Raw genomic sequence first — 18,037 nt, forward strand, 5'->3', positions numbered from 1 at the left:
TTACCCAGTTTCAAGTATCCTGTTATGAGCAACAAAAAATGGACTAAAACAATTGTATATATAAATATAGGATCTGATCTTTGTCCTCAAGGAAGTTTGAGTTTATATTCTAGTTAGGGAAGCAAGGCATAAGTAAGAAAATGAAAAATCATAATGGATTCTATGAAAGAAACAAATAAGAGACTGATACAGTGAGAGGAGAGGCTTTTTATGTAGAAAAACTAATAAGGACCTTATGAGGAGAGGTTGTGATTGATACATAAAGGTACAAAGGAGCTCTCCAGTAAAGGTGGAGGTACAAGTCTTCCAGGCAGAGAAGAGCACATATTAAGTCTCTGAGGGAGAAAAAGACCTTGATGTGGTCCAGGGTCCAAGGAGAACACCAGTGAGCTGGAACCCAGATAATTTGTGAGAGAGCAGGTGGCTGAGATAATGTTTGAGAGACAAGGCACACCTGGGGAGTAAGGACCTAATTATGACTCGACTTAAAACAAGAGCAGTACAAGATCTTCAGGGAGACAGAATTTAGAGGTTGAGCCCACTGGAAGGTGGGAACAGGAAACACCTTGGGCTTTCCACGGATCTACACCTGTGAAATGTAAAACGAAGCCTCCCTCCAAGGGGTGATCAACACCCCTCAAAGGAAGATAACTGCTATGCTTTGAATGTATCTCCCAGAAATTCGTGTGTTGGAAACTTGATTGCCTTTGTGGTTGCGTTGGTGTGGTTGTTGCTCTGCCATCATGACTAGATTAATGCTGTTATCCTGGGGGATAGTTATCATGGCAGTTCGGCCGTCTTTTCCTCTCTTGTTGGCCTTTCTGCTATGTCATGATGAAGCAAGAAGGCCCTCACCAGATGCTGCCCCTTGGTCTTAGACTTCCCAGCCTCCAGAATTGGGAGCCAAATAAATCTCTTTTCTTTGTCAATTACCCAGTCTATTATTTTATTCTATTGTATTCTATTATAGCAGCAGAAAACAAATTAAGAAAACAAGAAAATCTAGAATTTATGAAACATGTGTTTCACAATATTCATTATTAATCAGGCAAAGGTCAGGTCATATCACAGGTTGTGAACTGGTGCCTGCTAACCTAAGATTTTCCTTAACACAGGATGGTTTTTGTGTGCAGGGCATGCACTTTCCAAGGAGACATGGCCTCCACAACCCCCTCTCAATTGCTTTATGGCCAATGTCACTGATTGAAGAAGGAAGAAGTCCTTTGCAAGCCCAATGGCTCCCACGGTTTAATCGTCATCTATATGGTCATGATTATTTCAGCCATACTTCTCATCTCATGTCAACTGTCTCCTTGATATCTTTTCTTAGATGTCTCATGGGTAGCTCAAGTTTTAAAAGTTCAACAGTACTCGCTTAATCTCCTACCAGCCCCCACTGTCCACCAACTTACTCATGCAAGGGATCTGGGAATTATCCTCTTCTCTCAACCCACACCTGCAGCACTTGCAGTACAGTGGGAGAGTGGGAATGAAGGGGAAAGGTAGCTAAGATACAGATAATGGCTAATCTACTCCTTTGGGTGGCAAGAGTTACAACAGGAATAATATACAATACTACAAAGACATATAGTAGGGGAATAACTCTATCAATTATTCATGTGTACCTTCTTTCTAGAATATTCTCTTGGTACTGACTACCTGAAAAACAGTATTTTACCTTACAGGTTTCAGCTCATTCTGCATCTCACCTAGGAATTCTTCCTTGACAACCTCTCCCTAACAGAATTAGGTGCTCCTTTTTTGTTCCCACTACATTTGTACATGTCTCTACTGTAACAACTATAATTACAGATAAATTATAAGCTATTATGGAACCCCAGCAGAGTGGCTGGCACATAAGTACCAAACAAGTATTCAGTGAAGAGAAGAAAAAAAAAAGAATAAACAGAGGGTATCAGGAAGTCTGGATTCTGCCAGTGACGAGATTCAACACTCTGTACAGGTTCTCTTTCTGCCCTCATTTTCTCATTTGTCCAATAAGAAATTGGATTTGAATTTTCCCTTGGCTTTTGGAAAGTCACTGATGGGGCTCGGAAGAAAAACAACCCACAATGAAGGCCTCAGCAGCTGCCTCAGAAGCAAAAGTTTTTCTCTGACCTTCTCCTGCCCTCCTGTTTCTCAGTCCCATTCTCCCCAGTACCTACCTATAGAAACTAGAGTCTCTCTTCCTCAATCAAGGCAGGTCATAGAAACCAGAATCCTTTTTCCCAAAGCCAGCCATAAAACCTAAAAATATTCCTCTAGCTTTCCCTCTGCCCTTCTGTGTAAACATTAGCCATAAAGAAATTGTCTGACCTATGTTGTTTGACTGTAGGCCATAAGACCCCCCCATTCCAGAGAAGGTCCTGCCCCATACCCAGAGGGGATAAATGCATGCTCAGAGGTCAAGAATCTAGACATACAGGTCTTGCTGGGTTTCCCCACTCAGCCTATTAGCATTTAGATCATACCCTTTTTGTACAATCATATTTCTACACGACTGTCCACACTTTGTTGAACCTAAGCATAAAAATGGACAATTTCCTGTCTTTTTGGGTCTTCATTTTGAAGGCTACTGTGTATACAAGTCAAATAAATTTGTATGCCTTTTCTCCTATTAATCAATCTGCCTCATACCAGTGATTTTTCAGCAAACCTTCCACAACTTTTAGCAAACGGGGCCAAGGGCCTTCGCTCCTACATCGCATAGCTTCAATTTCCTCATCTATAAAATATATTGTCAACCTCATAGAGTTATTGTGAAGATCAAATGAGCTATGCATGCGAAAGTACATTTACAAGTATAAAATGCTATAAAAAATTTTAAGTATGGCTCCTAGTATTTTTAAGTTTCTTTTTAGCTCCAATTTCCAATTATTCTAATGTGGTATGTGGTAGAATTATGTGTCGTTTTTCTTTTTCTTGAGCAGTGGTGGGGGTGAAGGGTGGGACATGGTTGAAAAATCAATAGGAGACTTCTCATTTAGGTAAGTATGGACTTAATTGTGCCAGACTTTCTGAAGCAGCTTCTAGGACAAATTTCTAGGAATATCTTAAAAATTGTTTGAGCCATTCAAAGAAAAGGAAAAAAAAAAAGTTATTTGGTCTAACTGGAACACAGATGCACAGCCACTACTTTTGTGCATTTGGGACTGTGCATGCCTCTGAAAGATGTCAATGCAAGTACACTCTTATAAACTATTAATAACATGCTCATCTAAACTGATTCATTTGCCCAGCACAACCAGTTTACATGCCAGTGCAAGTGGAGAAAGCTGTAATAAAAAGAGAGAAAGAATGAGAGGCATTTAAAAGCTGAGTAGTTAAATTTATACTTAGTTAATCATTGCATTTGTTTTTCAAAGGCTACCTAACCTTTTGGAGAAAGAAAAACAAGGCAGAGGTGGACTGCTTTTTTTGGCCTCCACTCATCTGCACGCAGATGCTCAAAATAAACAACAATAATTTTCAAATAAAAAAAAAAAAAGAGGCCAGGCGAGGTGGCTCACACCTGTAATCCTAGCACTCTGGGAGGGGGGAGGATTGCTCGAGGTCAGGAGTTCGAGACCAGCCTGAGCAAGAGCAAGACCCCATCTCTACTAAAAATAGAAAGAAATTAGCTGGACAACTAAAAATATACAGAAAAAACTATCCAGGCGTGGTGACACATACCTGTAGTACCAGCTACTCGGGAGGCTGAGGCAAAAGGACTGCTTGCACCCAGGAGTTTGAGACTGCTGTGAGCTCGGCTGACACGATAGCATTCTAGCTCATAGCCTGGGCAACAGAGTGAGACTCTGTTTCCAAAAAAAAAAAAAAAGAAAGAAAAAAGAAAAACAAGGCAGAAAGCCAACTGAAGTTTGAAATTAGTATGTGCAGAATCTCTGTAGAGGATCTAGTCCATCCTCTTTTCCTTCTTCTCAGGGCTTAATTTTACCCAAAACTTAAGTAGCCTAATCAATCATCCTCACTTCCTTCCCTCTCTGCCTTCTTGGGTTTCTTCCCACATGTATTTGTTGAACATCTATTGTAAGATGGGCACTGCCCAAGCCATTGTTTTTTATGCCAAAATAGAGAGTTTGAACTTGATCCTCTTGATCAGATGTTCTCAAACTACGTTCCGTATATGATTCACAAGGAAAATTTGTTGAAAATGCAGATTGCTGGTCTTAAGTAGATTTGAGGCTTGTTGTAGCGCCTGAAAATCTACCATTTTAACAACTAACTCAAGTGATTCAGGGAATAACATGATCATATTTATACATACAGGGTTTTGTTTTTTGTTTTGAGATGGAGTCTGGCTATATCACCCAGACTGGTCTCAAATTCCTGGCCTCATTCCATCCTCCTGCCTCAGCCTCCCGAGTAGCTAGGATTACAGGCACAAGCCACTGTACCTGCCTATATTTTTAAATGATAATTCCATTAACCTCTATGAAATTAAGAGAATGCTTAGTGATTAGGTTGGTGGGCAACCCAACCACGCAAAATTTTATGTCTCTCTTTAAAAACTCTGGAATCGGGCTCTCTGTTCAAATCCAAACTCTGCCACTTAGGAGCTATTCAGCTGATTGTATTGGTCAAGTTAACCTCATCATCCTCTGTGTCTTCATCTGTTAGGGTGCATGGGAATCATAATATCTGCCTCAGAGAGATACTATGCAGATTTATCAAGTTAAGCATGTGGGTTATCTGGCATGTGGCAGTAAGTGCTCAAAAAAAGGTAACTATAAAAATAGTAATAGTATAATTATTATAATACAATAATAATTATTATTATTGGCAGTAGTTTTACCATGGCTCCATTTTTTAGAGGCAAGAGAGGTAGGACATAAAGTTTTGCCCACAGTAAGTGGTCAGGCTCTTGGAGAATGATTAGATGATTGCTTCAAAGTAGAGAGGTGTTCTGACTGCTTGTATTCTCTCCTCTGAGGCAGAAAGTGTTGTGTCAGTAATGATCATTTTACACTTTCCATGTATTCATTAATACTTATTAAATCCCTGAGTAGTAGGTATTATTATTGCTGTTCTGAAATCTTCTCATTGCTTATTTTAAAAGAACCAAAATTATACCCAGCCCAGAGAAGGAAATAGCATCTGCTCTTGACAAGCAACTAAAAGATGTCATTAACACAGGTAAGGAATATAGAAAAAGAATCGGCATTGACGGGAAGATTCGGAGTTCAGTTTGGGTCAATTTCTTCACCAATTACATATATCTAGGGCCTTATACTCTTACATGCTATAATTTAAATGCATGCATTATCTCATTTAATCTTTTTTTTTTTTTTTTTTGAGACAGAGTCTCGCTTTGTTGCTCGGGCTAGAGTGAGTGCCGTGGCGTCAGCCTAGCTCACAGCAACCTCAAACTCCTGGGCTTAAGCGATCCTCCTGCCTCAGCCTCCCGAGTAGCTGGGACTACAGGCATGCGCGACCATGCCTGGCTAATTTTTTCTATATATATTTTAGTTGGCCAGATAATTTGTTTCTATTTTGAGTAGAGACGGGGTCTTGCTCTTGCTCAGGCTGTTCTCGAACTCCTGAGCTCAAACGATCCGCCCGCCTCGGCCTCCCAGAGTGCTAAGATTACAGGCGTGAGCCACCGCACCTGGCCTCATTTAATCTTTATAATAACTCTATAAGGAAATTACTATTATAAGCCCAGTTTTAAAGATGTCTTTAAAAATGAAATTTAGGTTCACTTATTTAACCAAGCAAAAGTATGTGGAAGAAGTCAAACTTGAATCCAGAACTATTTGATCTTAAATCCCACTTTAGCCTGCATATTAACACATTGACTGCCACACTAGAAAAAAAGTTTTTTTTCATTGGGGCCAAGGAGTTCTATTACGAAAATAGAATAAAAACTTCAAAAACAAAACTATCCTTTCTGATTTAATGAACAATTTGCTATTTTTTTATTGTTTTCTGGTGTGAGTTATATGCAACTTGAAAAATAGTTCACATGGCTCCCAAGGTAAAGAGATGTGTGAGTTATACATGCTTCATGAGGCCCCAGGCTCAAAACTAGCGTGAGTTAAATACAACTTACATGGCAGTTAATGTGTTAAACTGCCTCCCAGACACTTGGCAGTTTAGGGGTCTAAAGTGGGTGTGGCCTCCTGGGAAGATTAAGTAGGGCAACAAAGGTCACACAATTAGCTCTAAACTGCAGTCTGAAGCATGCTTCTTCCTAAAATTCTTTCATAAAATCTTGAGAAAAAAATATAAAAAAGGACATTTTTAGAAAATGTCTTGCAGTCCTTTCTCTAAATGACTAATCTTACCTTTGTTCCACATTGAAAATTCTTTATTCCAAACATATGCAGAACATGTTGGTGTGTACTCAGGTTTACAAAGTTTTCAAATTAAAAGGGGATGACTCAGTAGCCTTGTGAAATGAAGGCAGAAAAAAATCATTTGAAACTAAAATTGTGCTGCTTCTACCTGTTATGGGAAGTGTTGTAATTCACATCGGAGGGGGTAAAAGAAGAGTTCCTTTCCCCTTTTGTAAAACATGGAGACAGCAAGCAAAAAAATCACTCAATTAATTAAGAAAGGACATCTAAATCACACTCTCATCTTCCTTCAGTTTCCCAAGAATAATTGAACAATTGAAACCACAAAGAATGCAGGAAGTCTACATTTACATAAAAGAGGTTTGAGTCAAATTTGCTTAAATTTCTAAATCAGGCTACCTTGGTTGATACATGGCTTACACGTAGGGAAAAAAAATGCTTTTGAGGAAAATTGGGTTAGTACAGCCACAGAATCGTGGCTAAGCCCAGGAGGGATATCCTTTTAGTGCTGTGTTAAAAAATAATTTTTAATTTTCCCTACAAAGAGTTGGAACTACTCATATGTGTTTGCCCTAAAAGACACGAGGCCCTTTAAGAAAATAGTTTTGGGCCCAGTGTGGTGGCTCACTCCTGTAATCCTTGCACTTTGGGAGGCCCAGGTGGGAGGATCACTTAAGGCCACGAGTTCCAGACCAGCCTGGGAAAAACAGCAACACCCCTGATCTCTACAAAATATTTTAAAAATTAGCCAGGCCTGGTAGCGCGTGTCTGTACTTCCAGCTACTCCGGACTCTCAGGCAGGTGGATCTCTTGAGCCCAGAGTTTGAGGGTGCAGTGAGCTATGATCCGGAGCCACTACCCTGTAGCCTGGGCGACAGATTGGGACCCTGTCTCAAAAGAAAAAAAAATAATAATAAGAAAGAGAAAAAAAATAGTTTTTGGCATCAAATCACGATTAAGTTATGTATCAATGAAAAATAAATCGAGTCAGTAAAAAAAGTTACAGAATTTATTCCTGTATCATTAAATATTATTTGACGATGTGATTTTTTAAATTGGTTTGCCCTATTTTGCCATTTGGATACTCGGCTGGATGTGGTTCAGCTGCCGAGAGCTCTTAGAGCATAAATAACTACGCAGAAAAGAATTTATTACTGGCGATGCGATGGCTTACAAACTCGTTGGAACGGGAGGAGCCGGCGCTAAGTGAGTGTCTAGGAACAGCTTCCACTCTCCAAACATCATACCGCCAGTCCCGCGACCCGAGGCCAGCGCTGCCCCAGGGAAGCCGTCAAACTCCGAGGCTGCGGCCGGCAGAACAAAGCCACTTCCGCCTGGATTCGCAGCATCAAAAAGGGCCCCCGCGGCTCTTCCGGTCCGCAAGGATCCCGTGCATCTGATTGGCGGAACCCAAGCCCGTCCGCAGCCCTGGTTGTGAAGGCTTCTGGGAAACGTAGTTTTTACCCTCCAACCTCCAAGGCACAGAAAGCGCTTTAGATGTATATTGGAATGGAAAAAGAGCAATGTATCATAACTTATTTAACCGTTCCTTGGGTTTTAGATTTTTAGGTTGTTACATAGTTTTCTCTATGATAAATAAAATAAATTACTGAGTCAAGCAGTATGAATATTCTTCAAGTTTCTGATAATGATTGCAAAATTGCCCCTCTTGAAAACCAATACCAGTTTATACTCCTACCAGCCATTCTCGTTCCATAGTGTCAATCATGATTAACACATTTGTAGGTAATTTTCAAAAGGAAAATGAGAAATCACTTAAAAACTTTGAATTTCTTTTGCTAGTGAGTTTGAATAGTTTAATTCTCATCACAGATGCATTACAATTAAGTCTTCAGCGACCTGTTTCTCAGTGTTTCTCAGGAATGCATTTATAAATTATCTCATATGGTGGGAAACTTATGATTGCTTTGTTCATCCATGTAAAACTATCACTAGTGACATAGATAACTTTAAAATCTAGGGACCTCTTACTGTAACCCTATATTGATAAAAGGACATTACTCTTTTGGTCTTTCAAGTAAATACCAAGGAAACTTTCTTCTTTTTACTATCTCTAAAATTAAACTTAGTTGAAGCCTGCAGGCTGTAACTTAAGAACAAGATTATGTAATTTGATTATGATGCGGCAAATTGAATTTAGGTGCAAATGCTAGACTTGAAATGTAAGCCTCTGAGTATCTATCAGTATAATTTTATGAAGTCTGAGGGTTACTTGTGCGTGGGCCCAGGCTTTGAATGTCTGGCTGCTCACAGTAAGAGCCGTGGAAGAAGGAAGTTCTGTAGGGAAGAGCTCTATGACTCAGGGAAGCCAAACATCCATGACTCCAAACATCCTGAGCCGGCCTTCCACCTGCTGGAATCCCTTCCCTGATTTAATGAGGCCTAATGAATTCCTAGGGTCCCCTCAGGCTGTCAGGGCAACATCTTTCAGATCTTTTTCTTTTAGCAGGTAGCAGGTACAGTACCCAGCCCATGAGAATTTCACTATTATTACTATTTTACTATTCCCGGGGCTAAAGCTCTTCCTTTTTCTTCCCAAATAAGAAAAGGGAGATTTAGAGGAAGCATTACAAAGAAGGCTTTTTAAAAAGCTCATATTTAGTGCTTTAGGGGAAAAAAGACTTCTTCTAGATTCCCTTTTTAAACCAGAATATTAATTTTTCACCTCATTAAGACAAGACCCTGTACAGGCATATTATAATTAAACAGCTATCTTCCAAGGCAGCATAGACCACAAAACGGTAAATTGTCATCGATCGCCATCTAGTGGCCACACCGGGTAATGGAAAGCAAATTCCAAAGAAGAAATATTTTGACACCGAAATGTACCCAAACATTTAAAAAGAAAACCACATTATAGTATCAGACACACCTCACCATTGTTTTGTTAAGTTTTTATATATAAACAAACTATATAAAACAACCTAAAATTGTGTCAAGTTACCTAATCTGGAAATGAAAAAAAATACCCATGCTGGACAGTGAACAGAATATTCACAACATCAGGCCTTTTGTGGGAAGTATTTTGTCTTATCTTAATTCTTTTATGATCTTAAAAATATTATCTTTAAATATTAATAAAATGTTAATTATATTTTAATAGTTGCAGGGAGGAAATTTAGAAATTGTGTTGCCAACCGATTTCAATCAAATCAGCATCAGAATTGGGTCATTAGACAAATCTCATATGTTCTCACTCATATGTGGGAGCTAAATATTAAAACAATTGATCTCATGGAGACAGAGAGTGGAATGATGGTTTCCGGAGGCTGAGAAAGGTAGCAGGGAGAGGGGATAAAGTGGGATGCTTAATGGGTACAATTGGAATATTTCTAACACACAGAAATGATAAATGCTTGAGGTGATTACCCTGATTTGATTAATATACATTGCATGTCTGTACCAAAGCATCACATGTACCCTATAAATATATACAACTATTATGTACCCATAATAATTAAAAATTAAAAAAAAAAGAATTGGGTCCTCAGACAGGAGGTTTTTGTCTACTGTCCTATGACTATAAGCAAAGGATTCTGGGAGAGTGGAACTTTCTGAGTCAACACTTGCAAGAGAGCTGCTGTAGAGAGCTGCCAGTCCAACTTTGGACTGAGACTTTGTTTTGTTAAGTCATTGAGATTTTGGGATGGCTGTTTATAGTGGCCAGCAAGTCCTACCATGGCAAATAAAATAACTATCATATTCAAAGATACTATATAGAAGAAATTATGTTTATCAGATTAAATAAATCTGTATATATGATTGATCAATAATCCTGTGCAATCTGATTTTTATCTGTTGGTCTGTTGGAACAGAGAGGGGATCATATAAAAAGGAATTCTTGGAAAGCAAAGTATATTCCATACTTAAATAGGATTATTAGTGAAGAAATAGGTGGAAAAGTGGGAATGAATAACTAGTTCTTCAGAACAGAATAAAACCCAGAAACAAACAAGAAGTTAAGAAGTGGTATTCCAAGCCTAGGAATGGGAGTTTGGATGTCACCTAGGATAGAATATTAGGAAGGAGTGGGAGGCATTCGAGTGACATGAAAAAACATCATGGACGGAAAGGATAAAGTTTTAGCTAGTCCTGTGTTACCCACAGCTTGTATTATTGGAGGAGCTTCTGCGTCAAGAAGGAAAAAAGGCTCAGGATTGTTCATCTGAGACAAGTGGTTAAGAATTCCCAAGGAAAAATTTAGTCAGTGCATACAATGATGCAAATCTGGTTTTAAGAGAAGTGAATTGTTGGGAAACTTGTGAAGGAGACAGAAAAGTGAATTTTTTGAAGAGGAGTCAGATTTGCTGGCTTTTTAATCTTTAACATTTCCCACTTTAAAAAAATTCTATTTATATTTTATATTTTCAGCATTTGCTGCCTTTCTCTTTGATAAGATTTATCTATTCATAAGGAGAGAAACTCGTTCGTTTATCTATTGTAAACTAAAAATAAGATCCTAAGTCCCCTGCTGACTGAATGGACCTCTTCTTGGCCAAGGTGACCCTAGAAAAACCTTAAAACTGAGTTCCCTGCCATGACAGACAGGGAGGTCAGACACATCCCCTAGTACTCCCTGCCTTTTGGAGTTTAGACACACCAACATTAGTGATAAAATAGAGACCATAAGACTAACAAAACAGACTCTTTGTGGCAATAAGTACTATAACAAATTGCAAACAGGACCTAAGGCCATGCAAGGCAAAGGTTAAGTCAGGCCTTACAAACCATAAAAGCCTGTTAAATGAATTTTTAAAAAATTAATCCAGGGTAATGTGGCTTACTTTGCAACCTCACTCTGGCATAGCAAGCATCATATGACGGGTAGCAGACCCCATTAATTTAACTCAAGCATTCCTTCTCCTGACTCCAAGTCTTTAAGCAAAGCTTTATTTATTTAACCGATTACAAATCAAATCTTTAAACTCACGTATGACTTGTAAGTACACTCAGTCCCTTAAGCCCCCTTGCCCCCCACTGCTTTGAGATGTCCCATGTCCCTCCTTTTCTGGCCAAACCAATGTATACCTTCCTTGTATTGATTTATGATTTTACGTGCAATTGCTATCTCCCTAAAATGTACAAAACCAAACTGTAATCCGACCACCTCGGCACCATTTACTCAAGGCTTCTTGGGTTTATGAATCTCCTGGCCATCAATTTATTCGGCTCAGAATAAACCTCTTTGAATTATTTTACAGAGCTTGATATTTTTTCCCCATTAACACTATGTTTATTACTCCTAGTGCGCAGAGCATTCAAACTACACTGAATACTATGAGTGTTCAAAGAATAAAGATTCTAGTCTTTAAAGAGTCTGTAATTCATTTCAACAAAAACTATTAAGCTCCTGTACTGTACTTAAGATACAAAGGTGAGTAAGTTACAACCCCTACCTTCAAGGAGTGAAGAGTCAGTCCGTAAGGAGGAACGAGACATGTAAAGATTCTGATCCAATTTAATGAAATAGTATAGTAGTTAAGAACACGAAATCAAAACCAGATTGCGTGCATGACTTTTGAAAAGTTATTTACCATTTGTGTGCCTCAATGGGCATAGTAATAGAACCTTCCCATGGGCTTACTTGGCATTTAAATGAGTTAATATATTTAAAGAACCTAGAACAATGTCCAACATATGGTAAATTATATACTTTGATTGCAGTAGCAGAATCTATAAAGTACTCTGCAGGCAAAGAGAAGGAAGTAGCTAATTTAGTCTGTAGGGTGCAGAAGGACCTCAGAGAGCTGAACTTTGTGGAACAAGGAGGAGAGATGGGTATTAAATCATATTTGAGGGACACTAGAAATTGTCAGTCTTTAAACAGTGTGGTCCGCATGAATCCTGCTCTGGATAAATTCTGTGAAATAAAAAGAAAATCCTAAGCCCTCTGCCAACTGAATGGACCCCTCTTAGGGCCAAGAGGCCCATTTTAGCAATGGCCAAAGAGACCCAGAAACACCTTAAAACTGAGTTCCCAGCCATGATGGGACGGGAGAGATATAAAGCACAATTGCACATGGGCATGATTTTCCTTCATAAATATTCGTGACTCCTCCTATAGCTTGTTGAATATTTGACCACCCTGCTCAGTATATAAAATCTTGTTCCCTTTGTCTGTCCTTTGAAGCATGTGTGCCTGGCTTTTGGTGGGGCACTGCTTCCTAACCTGTTGCAATGGACACCCAGCAGGCTGCTACCCTTTATGAGAAATAAAGCTCTCCTTTTTCCAAAGTATAAAACTTGTTATTTTTTTCAGTTAACAATTCTTTAGTATTAACTCATCATTTGAAGGATGACTCTATCCCAAATGAGTATTTATGCCTCTGTGTGTGGGGGGGGTGGTGTCTTAATGACTGTGATTTGGCCTAGAAAGAGAGTTCCTCTTTTCTCCCTCTCTCTCTTTCTCCCTCCCTTCTTTTTGTTAGATGCACCCTGTGATAGTTACAGTGTTTAAATCCTTATTCATCCCAAGGTAGAGGCCTGACTCATACTTCAGAGATTGTCTCTGCATGTCACTAATTTTAAAACTTGCTCAACTTCGTGATAAAAAGTAGTGGCTCCTCAAATGAGGGTTTCAGGATAGTCTTTTAGAAATGAGTCAATGACTCCACTCTAATGACAGGACAAAAGATTTCCAAATCACACATCATACTTTCAACTGACAATTTTAGCTAAAAAGGTATGGAAGCTCAAGCAGCTTTTAAGAGGTCTTTTCCAGGGAAAAATGAAAGGATTTCCCAATCCACTGGAAAATGACTTCCTCTTCCCTGCAAAGGTGAGATTCTTTGCTTTCTGAAAATGAGAAACTGCTAATTTTTCAATTTCATTTTCAAGCACTTTCACATTTTCAGACTTTACTGTGAATGAGCTTGCTCAGCATCTAGGAGACTGAAAACAAAGGAAGGAAAGCCAAAGAGGAACACCAGTGTTCAGCATTTGCCCCAGAGCTTTGCAACCAAAGCACCACCCAGCTTGCTACACCCTCTTTTCCAGGCATTTGAGTCCTCTCTGCATGTGCGAAGGCATCACTAAGTTTCATCGTCAGGGAGTTTCTAGATAGGGATCTCCGAGTTAAATTCCAAATTATATACATCCACTCATCTTTATACTATAATTAATATCTATCTTGGGGCTTTTAAAAAATGACTACACACATCAACAGTTTCACAACTGTTTCTGTGAGTGGTGAGATTAGTAGGCAAATCCCAGAGAAATTATGCTGGTGACCAGTTGTTAACGTGCACATTGTTAAAATGCCTGAATGTTGTCATGATGGGACCAAAGGGTCAGGTTCTAAGATTCTCCCAACATAATACAGTTTAGGTTACATACATTGCTCTTGCCCACCCCCACCCCCCACCCCCCAGTCAGAGCCTCAAGCACCTCCATCCCGGTGCTGCAGCATTGCACTCACTATGTACACACCCATCCCCTCTCCCTTTTGTTTTTAGTAATTAGCCAATAGGGTCTATTGAATTCACATTGACTTGAAGCCAGAAAAGGTTTTAAACTAACTGAAATTTCTAGGGGGGGAAATAACCCCTAGCCCTAGGAACAGAGAGAGATTTCTCGACTTGTAATGAAATCTTCAGGCATAAGTATCTACACTGTAAGAAGGTTTAGATTTGAAAAGTCAACACAGCTACCTAGAAAGAATCTTTCCAATATCCTTCTTAGAGGCAGTTCTGAGAGTTAGAAGACAAGGGAAAGAAGGGAGGAGAACTCAAGGTGCAGATTGGCATATCTAAGACATTTCCTCTACTTCCAAGAAAGCAAGTCAACAGCATTTTATAGTACACTCTCCTAATAAGGGATCATTCCTTGCCCTCTTTCTTCTCTCTAAATGAGACATTTAATTGTAGTTATTCTGCCTTTGGTGCGCCTTCATTTGCCTGTCTGAGTCCGCTCTCCACCATCGACCCTCCTCTGTTCTACTCTCTGTCCTGGGACGCTGACTTGGGAACAACCTCAGTGGATTCTTATGTCCTCTGGCTTCCATCTGGGTTCATCCAATGGGGAGGCAAAGCAGGAGATATGAGGGAAGTGGGAGGGTAAGATGCCGGTACTTATCTCAAGCCTCCCTTCCTGCAAAGTTGCTTCCTGTGTCCCTCAATTGCAGGGCAATGCTCATCTCAAGCCAAATGACCCTGTGTGACTCTCACTCCCTTGGTAACTTCTGGCCTAGGGGTAACAGCCTAACTGCTGCAAAACCTCAAAATTATATTTTGTAACGATTCCCCTACATCCATACGTTAGTAGATAGTCCCTTCTTGAAAATTTCCTTTTTAAATGTGCCTTCTATTTCTTCTTGGAACTCTGATTGATAGGACAGTGAAACTCATCATGGAACTCAAGACTGTGGTATTTTGGAACTTCACGTTAGGGTCTGACTCAACTGCACTGAAGGGGACTGTACATCTCACAGAATGCTGGACTTGCAGAGCACGGACCTCCAGACATTCTCTGAAAAGGTCCAACGGACACGATTTTGTGTAATTTCCCATTGGGTGGGAGGTGGGGATTTTAGGTGGCACATGGATTATGATGGGTGGGGGAAGTTTTAGACTGTAGGTATGTCTTTGGATATGTGCTAGGTATTGATAATTGAAGAGTAGATTGCAGTAAGTATCTACTGTGGTTTTATTTTGTGCCCGTAATTTTTCTTTTAATTTTCCATTCATAAAGTAATCTGGATTAAGACCTTTACCAATTCAGTAGCAATTATCTCATCATGACAGATGAGTATAATGGAAAATAAATAGGCTTGCCTCTGCATGAAATACAAAATGATACGCGTATTTAAGATTTTGACATGAAATTCACCTTAAGAAGAGGCCAATAGCCAGGAAAGTAATGCAGAGGCAGTTGTATTTACGAAAACACTGATACTTGTGATATTTATGACACAGTCATGTTCGTTTCATCATGATATAGTATCTTCTATGGCTATTTATTGAAATGACTATACATATATGAATTATTGACCTTTTTCACATTTTCTCTACCCATATTGGGGCTCCTCAGTAACAGATAAAGACATGATAGCTAAAAGAAAAATCACTGTGTATTCTCCTCATGTAACCCTACTCTTAATCTGGTAATGCAATATCCTTTTTGAGAAGATTGCAGCCAATCAAAGTTATGTGGTTAACATGGCATATTAAGCTTAAAAACCCCTAAATGCGTCTCTCAAAACCTGTCTTTCCCTACCATAGCCAGAGTTTCGTTACTTTCTGATTCTTCTGAGTGATACATGAGTATGCCAGGAAAACAATCATAACAAATCTCTTACCTCTGAGCCCTACCTTTGCCTGGAGCTCAGAGAGGAGATACTTTGCATAGCATCCTATCGTTTTAGTATCAGGTTGTAGTAACCTTTCCTTAATTAGAAGTGAAGAGAATACAGTATTATGGAAAACTTTTCACAGGTTTATCAGAATGAAGGGTTATCTTGATGTTAGATCCTGAACCTAGATAAAATGGTTTTGAACATATAATTACTATCTTATTTATAGTGATCATTTTATGGAGGAACAGTTCTGTCATCGAAAGAGTACTCATAATGGGACCATGTCTTCAGCAGATTCACCACTAAAAAATTTCACTCATTTGACAAGATTGTGCAAGAGTAGACGTTGGACACAGCGGAGTACACAGGCATTCCGTATGAGACTGTGGAATTGCATTTACTGACATGGAAAGATGTTTATGATATATCGTTGAGTGGTCAAAAAGAGTCAACTAATATGTGGTGTCAGGATAGTTTAGGCAGCAAATAAAAGAGCATCCAATTAACAATGAATTAAAGAAAGACATTTACTTTTATAATTATTATATTTATTAATCTAATTAATCGATTGCAAAGGTAGGGCAGGCTTCAGGGTTGGTTGATTCAGTGACCCAACAATGTTATCAGAGAACCAGGTTCTTTCCATCTCTCTGCTCTGTCACCTAAAATATTTGCTTTACCCTGCAGTTGGTTCCCCAAATAACTGTAAGATACATCCCAGATGCAATTGGCTTTAACTACTTGCTTCCTCATTCATTTGCTGGAGAAGGAGAGAATGGCTTCCTGTCACTTTCTGCAAAGACCAAAGAGGAACTTTTCTAGAAGTCTGCAGCAACCATCTCTTCATTTATTATTTGCTAGAATTGCATCATATGCTGATTTCTCAACTGATGGTTGACAAAGGGAATGTGACTATCTTTAGATCAGTCAGTCTCACCCACTGAGCTAAGATCAGTTTCCAAAATCAGAGTGCTGCCATTCTATGGAGAACAGGGTGGCATGCATTTGGGAAGTCAAACATAATTTTAAAAATCTCTATCTATGAATATTCTAGAAAATTAATATTATGATTTTATCTGGACAATGAATTACATTTCTTTTTAATTTTCTTCCTTTTGCTTTCCTGTATATAATAGTCTTCTGTAAATAAGCATGTATTATTTTTATCTCTTTAACCTTTTAGTAGGGAAATTTTCAAGTAAATTCAAAAATAAAGAGAATAATACAATTAACCCTCAAGTATTAATCACCTGACTTTAACCGTTATCAACTTGTAAAAAAAATTGTTCCATGCATTGTTTTGTAATAAGAAAAACAGTTGATTTCAGTCAAAAAGAAGCTGAGATCTAGTCACCTGCTTAACATTTTATCTTATCCATAGGATATCTTTAAAGCAATTCAGTAGAATTTAGAATTTAGCTAAGGATAGCCCAATATCATTTCTGTCAGTTGCCCCAAGATTCCTCTCAAATAGTACTCCCTCTCTTTCTCTCTCTCTAGATACACATACACACACACACATATAGTTTTTAGAGATGGAGTTTCTGTATGTTGTCCAGGTTGGACTTGAACTCCTGAGCTCAAGTGATTGTCTGGCCTCAGCCTCCCGAGAAGTTGGGACTACAGGGACACAGCACTGCAGCCGGCAAAGACATATATTTCTTTGAAAGTTTGGTTTTTCTTAGTTTCTTACCCTACCTATGCTTTTCAAAAATTTGTACTGCAGTGGAAAAAGCATATAAACCTGGGGGCTTGTATGTATGCAAGAAAGTGGCTCACCAAAAACATGCAGCTGTTTTAACATCTCATTTTTATTTTAAAATCTGTAAAATTTTCGTTTTACTTTATCTACCAATGTTTAATAGAAATAGGATGTTTTAAATTACTCACCACTGAATAAATTTGACACTGTAGGAAGACGGTCCATGTTGGTCTTATGGCTTCCTGTCCTCCGAGGCACCCTGACAAATACCCCTGTGAACACAAGGTCCCCAGTTTAAGAGGCACAGCCTAGATAGATTTTTTTCCCACTTAAGACCCTGCTTCTGCCCTTTGGCTTCGTTTCCTTGACTTTGAAACCCCATTCTCTTTGAGGACTTTGCTTTGAATTCAATCCTCTTGCTTTTTCCACTTTAGACCTCCTCAATTTGTATGCCCTACCCTAGAACTAATCCTCACTTTCCAGCCTTGTAGACTCTTGCCTTAGCCAGGCCTGGCCCAACACCCTGCAAGAGGATCTCAGATCCATAAACCACAAGGTGTAAGGTACTCATTCATTGAATAAATCCTTATTTAGCGCCAACTATGTTTCTGGCAATTAGCTAGGCCTTGGTGATACATGGGTTAAAAAGGACAGAAGCCTTCTCTTTAAGAAGGCTAAAGACATGAAGGTCACAAAAAAATGTTTAGACAATTACTAAACGAG

This window comes from Lemur catta, chromosome 19 (genome assembly GCF_020740605.2).
Source record: "Lemur catta isolate mLemCat1 chromosome 19, mLemCat1.pri, whole genome shotgun sequence".
NCBI lineage: Eukaryota > Metazoa > Chordata > Mammalia > Primates > Lemuridae > Lemur > Lemur catta.